Below are 9,043 nucleotides of genomic sequence, written 5' to 3'. Positions count from 1 at the left end.
TTTCATGACCACTTTATGCAGACATCTGGCTAATTCCAAAGAGTTCACAAATGTTTTCTTAAAAAAATTGTAAAATAACAATAAAAAATAACAATTAAATGGTGTGTTTGAGTCCAGGGAGACGCCGTAGTCCTGCAACTTTTCTGACACCTCGCAAAATGCTTCATTGCTCTGAGGTCGGTCGCCAAGTGGGGGGCTTTGGAATTTGCGTTTGTATTTTGCTCATCAGAATCATCATGATATCGAATAAGATTAACCACTGGAGCGCAGTGAAGAGAGGAGGGCAAATATGCTCTGCATGTGTGCTCATTTGTCTGGTGCGATTTTTTTTTTTTAAATACAGTGTGTAAGTGTGTGCCTGTGTGCGTGTTGAAGTATGTGCCATTGTTAAAGCGGTCTTTTAGCAGTCATTCACCCTTCTCTGACCCGTCTGACCCAGTGTTCCTGGATGCGGTCCAAGCGGCCTACAGTTCCATCTTCTCTGCCAGCATGGTCTCACAAAACCTTTTCTTTACACAGTCACCGTTTTTTAAAAAGTTACATTCTCACGATACACACATCACTCTCTCTCTCTCTCTCTTTCTTTCTGGTAGTGTCTTAAAGGCGCTTACTACGTGCTTTGCTGTCTGCCCATGTACCAATCGACTTTAATATTCAAATGTGGCTGTCACTTTTAATTTACACGCCACATTTTGTTCTGTGCGCACACATATCGTTCGTGCGATACCTTCAGATAGTTTGCGACATTTAGTGCTGCCAAGCGACATTTCATCCCTCACATTTATAGAAACGCTGATTATTACCGTGAAGGTCCTGAACATTTATTGGTCCTTTATCCAGCGATTGTTATCCTGTGGGGTAGGGCGAAGATGAGCGTAAAAAGCTTTATACTACAGCAAAGTAGCGCTTTTATGACAGTTGCTCCCACATCTGCTCCTCGCTGCAGCGCTCAGAATGCAGATGGTGCATTTGTAGCGTCAGACAACCTCCAACGCTGCACACAAAGATGTGAGACTCCGAAACATGAATGCAACAAAGTTTCTTCTCCAGCCTGCTTTCGAGTCAAGACTTCAACGGCGCGATCTGCCAGTTGCAACCAAGTGTGCGATTTTGACACGCTTACTTTAAGACTTCATACGATCAACCAAGTTCTCATAATTTGTTTTCAGATAATTTGTTGTTTTTTTTTTTGCCCATTCCAAAGTGAAAAGAATAAAACATGGAACTTTCTTTTACGAATATGACACTTAAAATGATTGTGGTGGGCCACATCTGGCCCCCAGGCCTTGTGTTTGACACCTGCGCCATAGACCGAAACACTGAGCAGTTGTCTGACCTTAGTTTTGTCCTTAACTTTACGTTGTGGTTAAAAGGAAACCTATGCTTGCATTTGTGTCTTTTTTTTTCCCCCTGCATCTATTTTGCCATTATTTTATTCATTGATTGTTTAGAATTGATTCATAATTTTCTGGATCACGCGGCATTTTACCTTGCTCAAGGGAATTCTATTAAGTCGAATATTCTAGCGTCCCTTTTTTCCTATTATTTATTCATGTAGATTGAATATATCATAATTTCTTGACTTTATTTCTTTACTTTATTCATATATACTCGATTGTTTGTGATGTTCCCTCGAAGCTTCTTTCATACCCGCCTTTCCTTAAGAGCCGAGGAAGATGCTGTGCTTCTAAATATGGGATGTTGGACTGTGCGTGGGAACAGCATGAAGATGGGGGAAGGGTGGGAAGGTTAGTCTGTTTATGTGTTTGCGTGGGTGTGTGTGTGTGTGGGTGTGTGTGCGTGTGTGTGGGCGTGCGTCGCGCATGTGCGTTTTATGCTGGGGGGGTGGGGGGCTGGTTGCCGGTGGGACCTGCCTCTCAGTGTAATTGAAAAATGTGACCTGGAAAATGTTTGCCCAGCAGAGCATGAAAGTTACCTCCACATCGATGGCGGTGTGCTACGAGATGGCTCACCTGCCCCCCTTGACAGCGAGAGCCTTGTATTGGGCGCAAGCTCACGCCAAGAGCCATTTTAAAGTCACGGCATAAGCAGGAAAAAAAATATATATATATTTAATAAGAATCCGAAAGTGACCGGAAAAAAATGCAAACTAATTCATGCATAATCCCCGCGAGATTGACCTCCTGGTGTGCTCCTCCAAGTGTGTGTGTTTATATAGGTGTAACGATTTGCACGTAATCCTCACAGAAATATAAGGAATTTCAATGGAAATCCGCTACCTGATGTGGTCCACGTTGGACGCAGTCACTGGAAAATATATTTTAGGTGCACAAGAGAAAAAGGAGATCGAGAATGTGATGGTTCATTTGTTATAGGGGGCAATCAAAAACGTGACCTCCGTCCTGCACACTCAGGTTCCCTTGAGTCATTTTCATGAACCCAAAACCATGATTTAAGCAAACGCATGCGTCCCTCCACCTCAGCAGGTAGCGAGATGCTTGAGTGGGACCACACTTAAGTAACGTATAAACCCATAAGATGAATATCGAAAAGTGCACAATCAGCACAAGAATACAGTATTGAGAGTGGCCAGCAGTTCATTGTGAGTAGACGTAGAGAGAGAAATGCATCTGTCAAGGCCATGTTATACTACGCCGAGCATGTGAAATGTAATTTTGTGGACACGAGACATTAACTTGTTGCGGATTTTGATTTATTTGTTCATGTTCGGCTCACTTCGAGGCACATCCGCATAATAAGAGGTGGGTAGAATAGCCAAAGAGAATAAGAATCATTGAATTTAAGTCAAACATAGTCCTCAGAATAATTACTTGAGAGTTTCAGTCAAGGTTGTGACACCGCTTATCCTCACAAGGGTTGCGGAGGGTGCTGGAGCCTATCCCAGCCATCTTGGGGGGACACCCTGAACCGCTTGCCAGTCAATCGCAGGACACACACAGACGAACAACCATCCGCGCTCATACTCACACCTCGGGACAATTTAGAGTGTTCAATCAGCCTGTCATGCATGTTTTTTGGAATGTGGGAGGAAACCGGAGTACCCGGAGAAAAACCACGCAGGCCCGGGGAGAACATGCAAACTCCACACAGGGAGGCCAAAGCTGGAATTGAACCTGGTACCTCTGCACTGTGACGTCGACGCGCTAACCAACCGGTCCGCCTTGCCTCTTCACTCATCACACAAATTCACTCGCACATCTTTACCCTGTAAATAATGCACAGAAACGTCATATCAGGCGATATATTAATGACAACACAAATGAGCTCATAGAGTGTGAATCTAATTAAAAGATAATGTCAACCAGTGAGTTGAACGTTTCCTGCCTGGGCCTGCCTTTGAGGCCCGCGTGCTCGCTATCTGTTGAGGTCGATTGCGCTCGGCTTGCAGGCTGTATCTCGAGTTCTGCCGCTATCTCCACTCCTTCACTGACTTGGTGGCATTTATGCCAGTCGTCATGCTCGTCCGCACTATTTTCATCTTCGGATGATCACGTAGCACTTTTGTGCTTCTTGCACTGAATGCTGTTGGAATTGTCAGCAGGAAAGTCGAATAAAGCAGAATCACCCAAACAGTCCCCAAATAGTTGGGAAGGCCCCCTTTGGATGTGATGCACTTGTGGCCTTTTTTTTTTTTTCTTTACTAAAATTCTGGAAATTGTAATTGCACATCCACTACAGTAGGTGGTGGCAGTGCCCTCATTGTCAGTGTGCGCAGGGAGTATTAGCTCTAATGTGTAGGTGTGTAGATTTTTCTTTTTTTGGGAGGGGGGAACGAGGACACGCACACATTTTTATTTTTTAATTTTTGTTCCTTTCGGATTAGTCAGGATACAATGTTTTGCCAGGCTGCAATTTTAACAATTTTATAGATGCATTACAGCATGCTACAATATTTGTAATTTGGGGGTATGAAATATTTTCTTCTTTCTGGAGGGGCCTAAACAGAAAATAATTGAGAAGCACTGCTTTAATAGAATAGGAAACATGCAACATCTTTATTTTGTGTCTGGAAACATGTTGCCATGCCAGTTCAGAGACCACCACTGCTTTTAGCGACCCTTTTAACCGCAGTAACGTTGACATGGTAAGAACAAAAATAGTAGGACAGGTAAAATTTAACGAGTGTTGCAAAGGCTCACGAAGAACACATTCAATTTGAAAAACAGAATAAAAATATAGATTTTTTTTTTCTTTTTTCAGCGCAATTGTAATGCCACCGCCCTTTGCTCCCACGAACCAGGAAGTTGCATGTTAGCAAACAAAAGGATAAGTGTATTTTGTTCTCACTTTTTTGTTCCAGTCAATGTTAATTGATGAAGTGCTAAAAGCAACAAATGTAACGCCATATACATTTTCCAACCTCCAGAATCTGCCACAAGGACTTCATTTCTCTTTGAGGAAAATCCAAGCTTTCATTCCGCTCGAAGGATTTTGTGTCTTTCTTATGGGACATATGACTGTCCGTATCTTCACAGCCACAACTGCATGTTCAGAATGAATCTCACGTCAGACTGGCCAATGCGGAGAAACTTGAAAGAACACGAGTGAAGAGTTCTGACAAGCCGCCTATAGATGCCTCCACATTTGCAGACGGACTTCTTCAAAGACCCGGTTTTGAAAACGCAACAGCCTTTGCGTGCATTGCAAATTATTCGTCTCAAGTTTATGGTCTATTCGGAAATGATTTGCACGTTTTTTTGTTTTTGTTTTTTTTCCACAGATGAACTTAATTCGGCTATGCATCTCTTGACTGACATGCTGAAGCTAATGTTTATCCTCGATTTTGATGTACTGTGTATGGGACTTGCATTTACATCAGACTGTGTCTGATGTTACTGCATGAGGCAGCAGTGGATAACGCCTTTGATTCCCTCCTGTCCAAGGAAATGCTGTGGAGAAAAAAAAAAAAAACTGGCCCAAAGGCAACTGTTGTTTTCTCGTACTTCTGGAAACCGGCCTTCAAGATGAAGGGAAATGTCGAAAAACGTTTTCTTTTATGCAATTTTCTCTGCGTCCGGCACGTTCACCGAAGGTCAATTAAACAATGTGCAAACGCGATGAAAACACTTAGACGGAATATTGCGTAACCTTTTCAGTCGTGTTTCCATTTCATATTTATTGCCCTTCTCTCCCACTAAAGTCACTCTCAAGATCACTGCTGGTGTATTCATTTCTTTGACTCCATAAAATATCAAGCCCCAGGACACGGCTCATAGTCTTGTTTGGGAGAGCGAGTGGGGGTGGGGTGAAAAGTCTTAGTGTGAGGCCATGTGTGTCTGCATGTGTGTATGCGTGCGCTCAAGCGTGTGTGCTTGCCTGTGTCACGGTGTCATCCCACCCTGGAAAATGACTTATTAAAATGAAATTACGCAGTGCCCTGACCCACGGCAAACGGCATGAGCCTCAATTTGTCTAGCAGTTGAGCTGTGAATAAAATGTGATTGGCAATGATTTGGCTTTGCTGTTGATGTTGCATCTCGTGCTCCTCATCTTTTCTTCTATCCCCTTTGCGCCCACCCTCTGCGCCTTATCATGGCGGTGTTGATCTAAGGGTGAAATATTACTCATCTACTGAGGTGGGGTCAGTGAGCGGAGCACCGTGATGGCGGTAAGTGGGTGGTTGCTTACCAAATTCAACAGCCCCAAATTCACTTGTTCCATCAAAGTCAGAACACCTCATTGACATGAAAATGGCCGGAGAAATCTTCAAAGGGAACAACAGGGTTGTGTTTTGACGCATACCTTGAGCTTTATTCAGTCGGGAATTGAGAAATGACGGAAGCGGATTGCATTCCAAAAAATAAAAAAATAAATAAACAACACACAAATACATATATGTACAATTTCCGCTTAAATTGTTGATCTGTGGCAGCAACATCTCTTGTCGAATGGCTTCCTGACAACCACTATTTAAACTGCGATGATCACATCCTACCACTGCGACCAATGGACAAACATGAAAAGATAAAACGGAATCCGAAACCAGTGATGCAAAACGAAACGAAAATATACAAGATGATCTTTGATCTTTGCTGTCTTCAACCTACTTTAAAGCATGTTGACAGTAACTATTCAGGGTCAACCTTCTGAGTTGCTTTTGGGGTTGTACTCTCATCGTCATTTACCGGACAATCGGGCAAGTGTGCGTCTCTGTTCAAGTCTTCCTCTGGAGACAGAGAACTTAAATTTCCTTTCAGAGCTAATAGAATTTGAACTCTGCCCATAACTCTACTGAGTCCTGGAGTCTCGACACAAGGCAAGACCCTGGAGGAAATAGCTTCAAATGTCATTTACTTAACTGTTCTCTTCTTATCTTTTTCATTTCTTCCCCTTGCCCTGCTGCCATATCTTTTCATGATTCCTGCTGTCATTGGCAACCACTTGAGTGGCCATGTCTCAAAAATATTGATTTCTCACCTCCCCCCCTTCCTCCCCTTTCCATCTTCTTCTCAAAAAAAAAAAAAAAAAACACCTCGTTCCCAGGGTTGCGTCTAAGGCTGAGGTTTGACACAAACCAACTCGAGCGAGCATCTCATTCCGTTTAACTCCTCTTCCCCATCCACCCCCTTCTTTTATTTCTCGAATTGTCTGGCCTTTTGGCAATGCTTGATGTCAATCTTCTGATGACTCATTTCACTATTTGAGGTGACTGAAAGAAAAAGACTGACCTCAATATTCCTATATTAACTCAATTTAGGCAACGATCTCAAAAGACATCTAACTGCACCTGAATCTTCACCAGGTTATTTTTGGGCTAAGTAATAACCGATCTGATATTAGTCACGTGATTGTATACCGTATTTTCCGCACTATAAGGCACTTTGGAGTATAAGGCACACCTTCAATGAATGGCCTATTTTAAAAATCTTTTCGTATATATTGCGCGCTGCATTATAAGGCGCTTAGAATAGAAGCTACAATAGTGGGTGCGGTTGCATTATGCATCCACTAGATGGAGCGACACTAAAGGGAGTACAATACAATACAGCTTTATTTAGATAGCACTTGCACAACCGCTGCAGCTGTAACAAAGCGCTTTACAGAACATTTAAAATACTACATCCAAAAAAATCTGAATATTGATCCATATATAAGGCGCATAGGATTATAAGGCACACTGTCAGTTTTTGAGAAAATCAAATGCTTTTAGGTGCGCCTTATAGTGCAGAAAATACGGTACATGCACTCGGAATTGCATTTCATTATCTTGAACCTTTAGAGAATCTGCCAACAGTAGCGTAGTATATTTGAAGGTCACGTGATCCTCTCCTGTTATTGTGGTTGTTGATATCTGATAGCAGTTTGCGAGGGAAATTTGAATTTGAGCTCAAACCGAAAAGGGACAAATTCTCGTGGCTTGAGACTAACATCCGAGTGAATGTTAGATAGCGTTCTGGAAGTTCTGGAAGGAATGTATAATGTAGGGATTCAATGGAGACATATGACATATTAAAAAAAAACAAAAAAAAAACAAACTGCATTAGCGAGGTTGTTGCTATTCGTCCTGGCATAGCCAGTGTTTGTCTCAAGGGGGATCCCCAAGGACAGGAAGTCGAGTTTATCGCAACAACTCTTTTGCTCACAAAATACACTCACGGCATGGCATTTCTTAAAATGATTTTAAAAAAAATGATAAGTTTTGCAGCTATTCCCGAAGAGACGGAACTCGAGCGTCTCGACACACGCGATGAATAATGCCAGGGACACCAAGGGGGAATTTTATTACTTTGCGCCAGAAGACAACTGACGGGGAAAAAAGGTTGCTTGTCTCATCGTGGAATTAATTTGGTGTCCGAACCCCTAAACAAGTCTAGCAGCTGACAAGTGTGAAGAGTGAGATAAAGTGGAAATGACAGGACATTTATTTGATGCTTTGTGCAGAGGAAGACATATTAAAGTTCCTAGTTAAACGAATTAATTCCAATTCTTGTGGTCATGACGACACTTGGGGGTACCTGACATAGAAACGCAAAACACCTTTTGGAACAAAAATGAGAAGGAAGAAGTGAAGTGATTATAAAATATCTCAATTAAAAACGGAGATCATAAAATGTGTCGCATCAGAGCCACAAAATCGGAGCATTTACTGCAATCGGCATTTTTTATCGGCTTGACCAACTTTAGTACTGTTCATTGCTAGAAATCAGGAACATCACTTTCTTCGGTAATTCACATGATGAAAGTGTGGACCACCACTTTACAAAAGAAAATTGAATAAATTGGTAAGCTGGTATTTTTTAATTTTTATTTTTTATCACAAACTGTAAAATTCCGGCAGCCCGATGTTCGACTGGTTAGCACGTCGACCTCACATTGCAGAGGTTCGATTCCAGCTCCGGCCTTCCTGTGTGGGGTTTGCCTGATTCTCCCCGTGTCTGCGTGGGTTTTCTCTGGGTACTCCGGTTTCCTCCCACATTCCAAAAACATGCATGGCAGGCTGATTGAACACTCAAAAGGTGCGAGTGTGAGCGCGGATGGTTGTTCGTCTCTGTGTGCCCTGCGATTGGCTGGCAACCGGTTCAGGGTGTCCCCCGCCTACTGCCCGAAGACGGCTGGGATGGGCTCCAGCACACTCCGCGACCCTTGTGACGCCGCTGTGCATGTTGGCTGATCTTGTTACAAGTTAAGAGTACTTCTGTGATACTGAAGCTACTCGGCTAATGAACATCGTGTCAGTGATAATCGACATCCAGTACAGTATGTCTTGAACAGTGCCGTCTGCAATTACATCAGCAACCTGTGGAGCAACGTTAACGTGACACATCCTGCAATTGCAGAAGAGTGCCATTTAAAATGAGATCTTTCAAAACAGTTTTCCTTGAATTTGTCATCCCAGATACAGTCTACAGTAGGCTGATTTGATGAGAATTGCAAGCTTGTGATGTGTAGCTGCAGTGCTATCTCGCCGATATGTCGAGGCTCTTTGCTCCCGGAGAAGAGAGATGATGGCCAGATAAGACATTGAGGGATACGCTCTTCACAGGGGCACACGGGGAATTAAAGGTGTCCTCTCCCATCTAAAAAAAAAAAAAAAAAAAAAAAAAAAATGGTCTTTGCACCT

This window comes from Hippocampus comes, unplaced genomic scaffold (genome assembly GCF_001891065.2).
Source record: "Hippocampus comes isolate QL1 unplaced genomic scaffold, H_comes_QL1_v1.1 scaffold68, whole genome shotgun sequence".
In the NCBI taxonomy this organism is placed as follows: domain Eukaryota; kingdom Metazoa; phylum Chordata; class Actinopteri; order Syngnathiformes; family Syngnathidae; genus Hippocampus; species Hippocampus comes.
Note: the sequence above shows the minus strand (reverse complement) of the source record.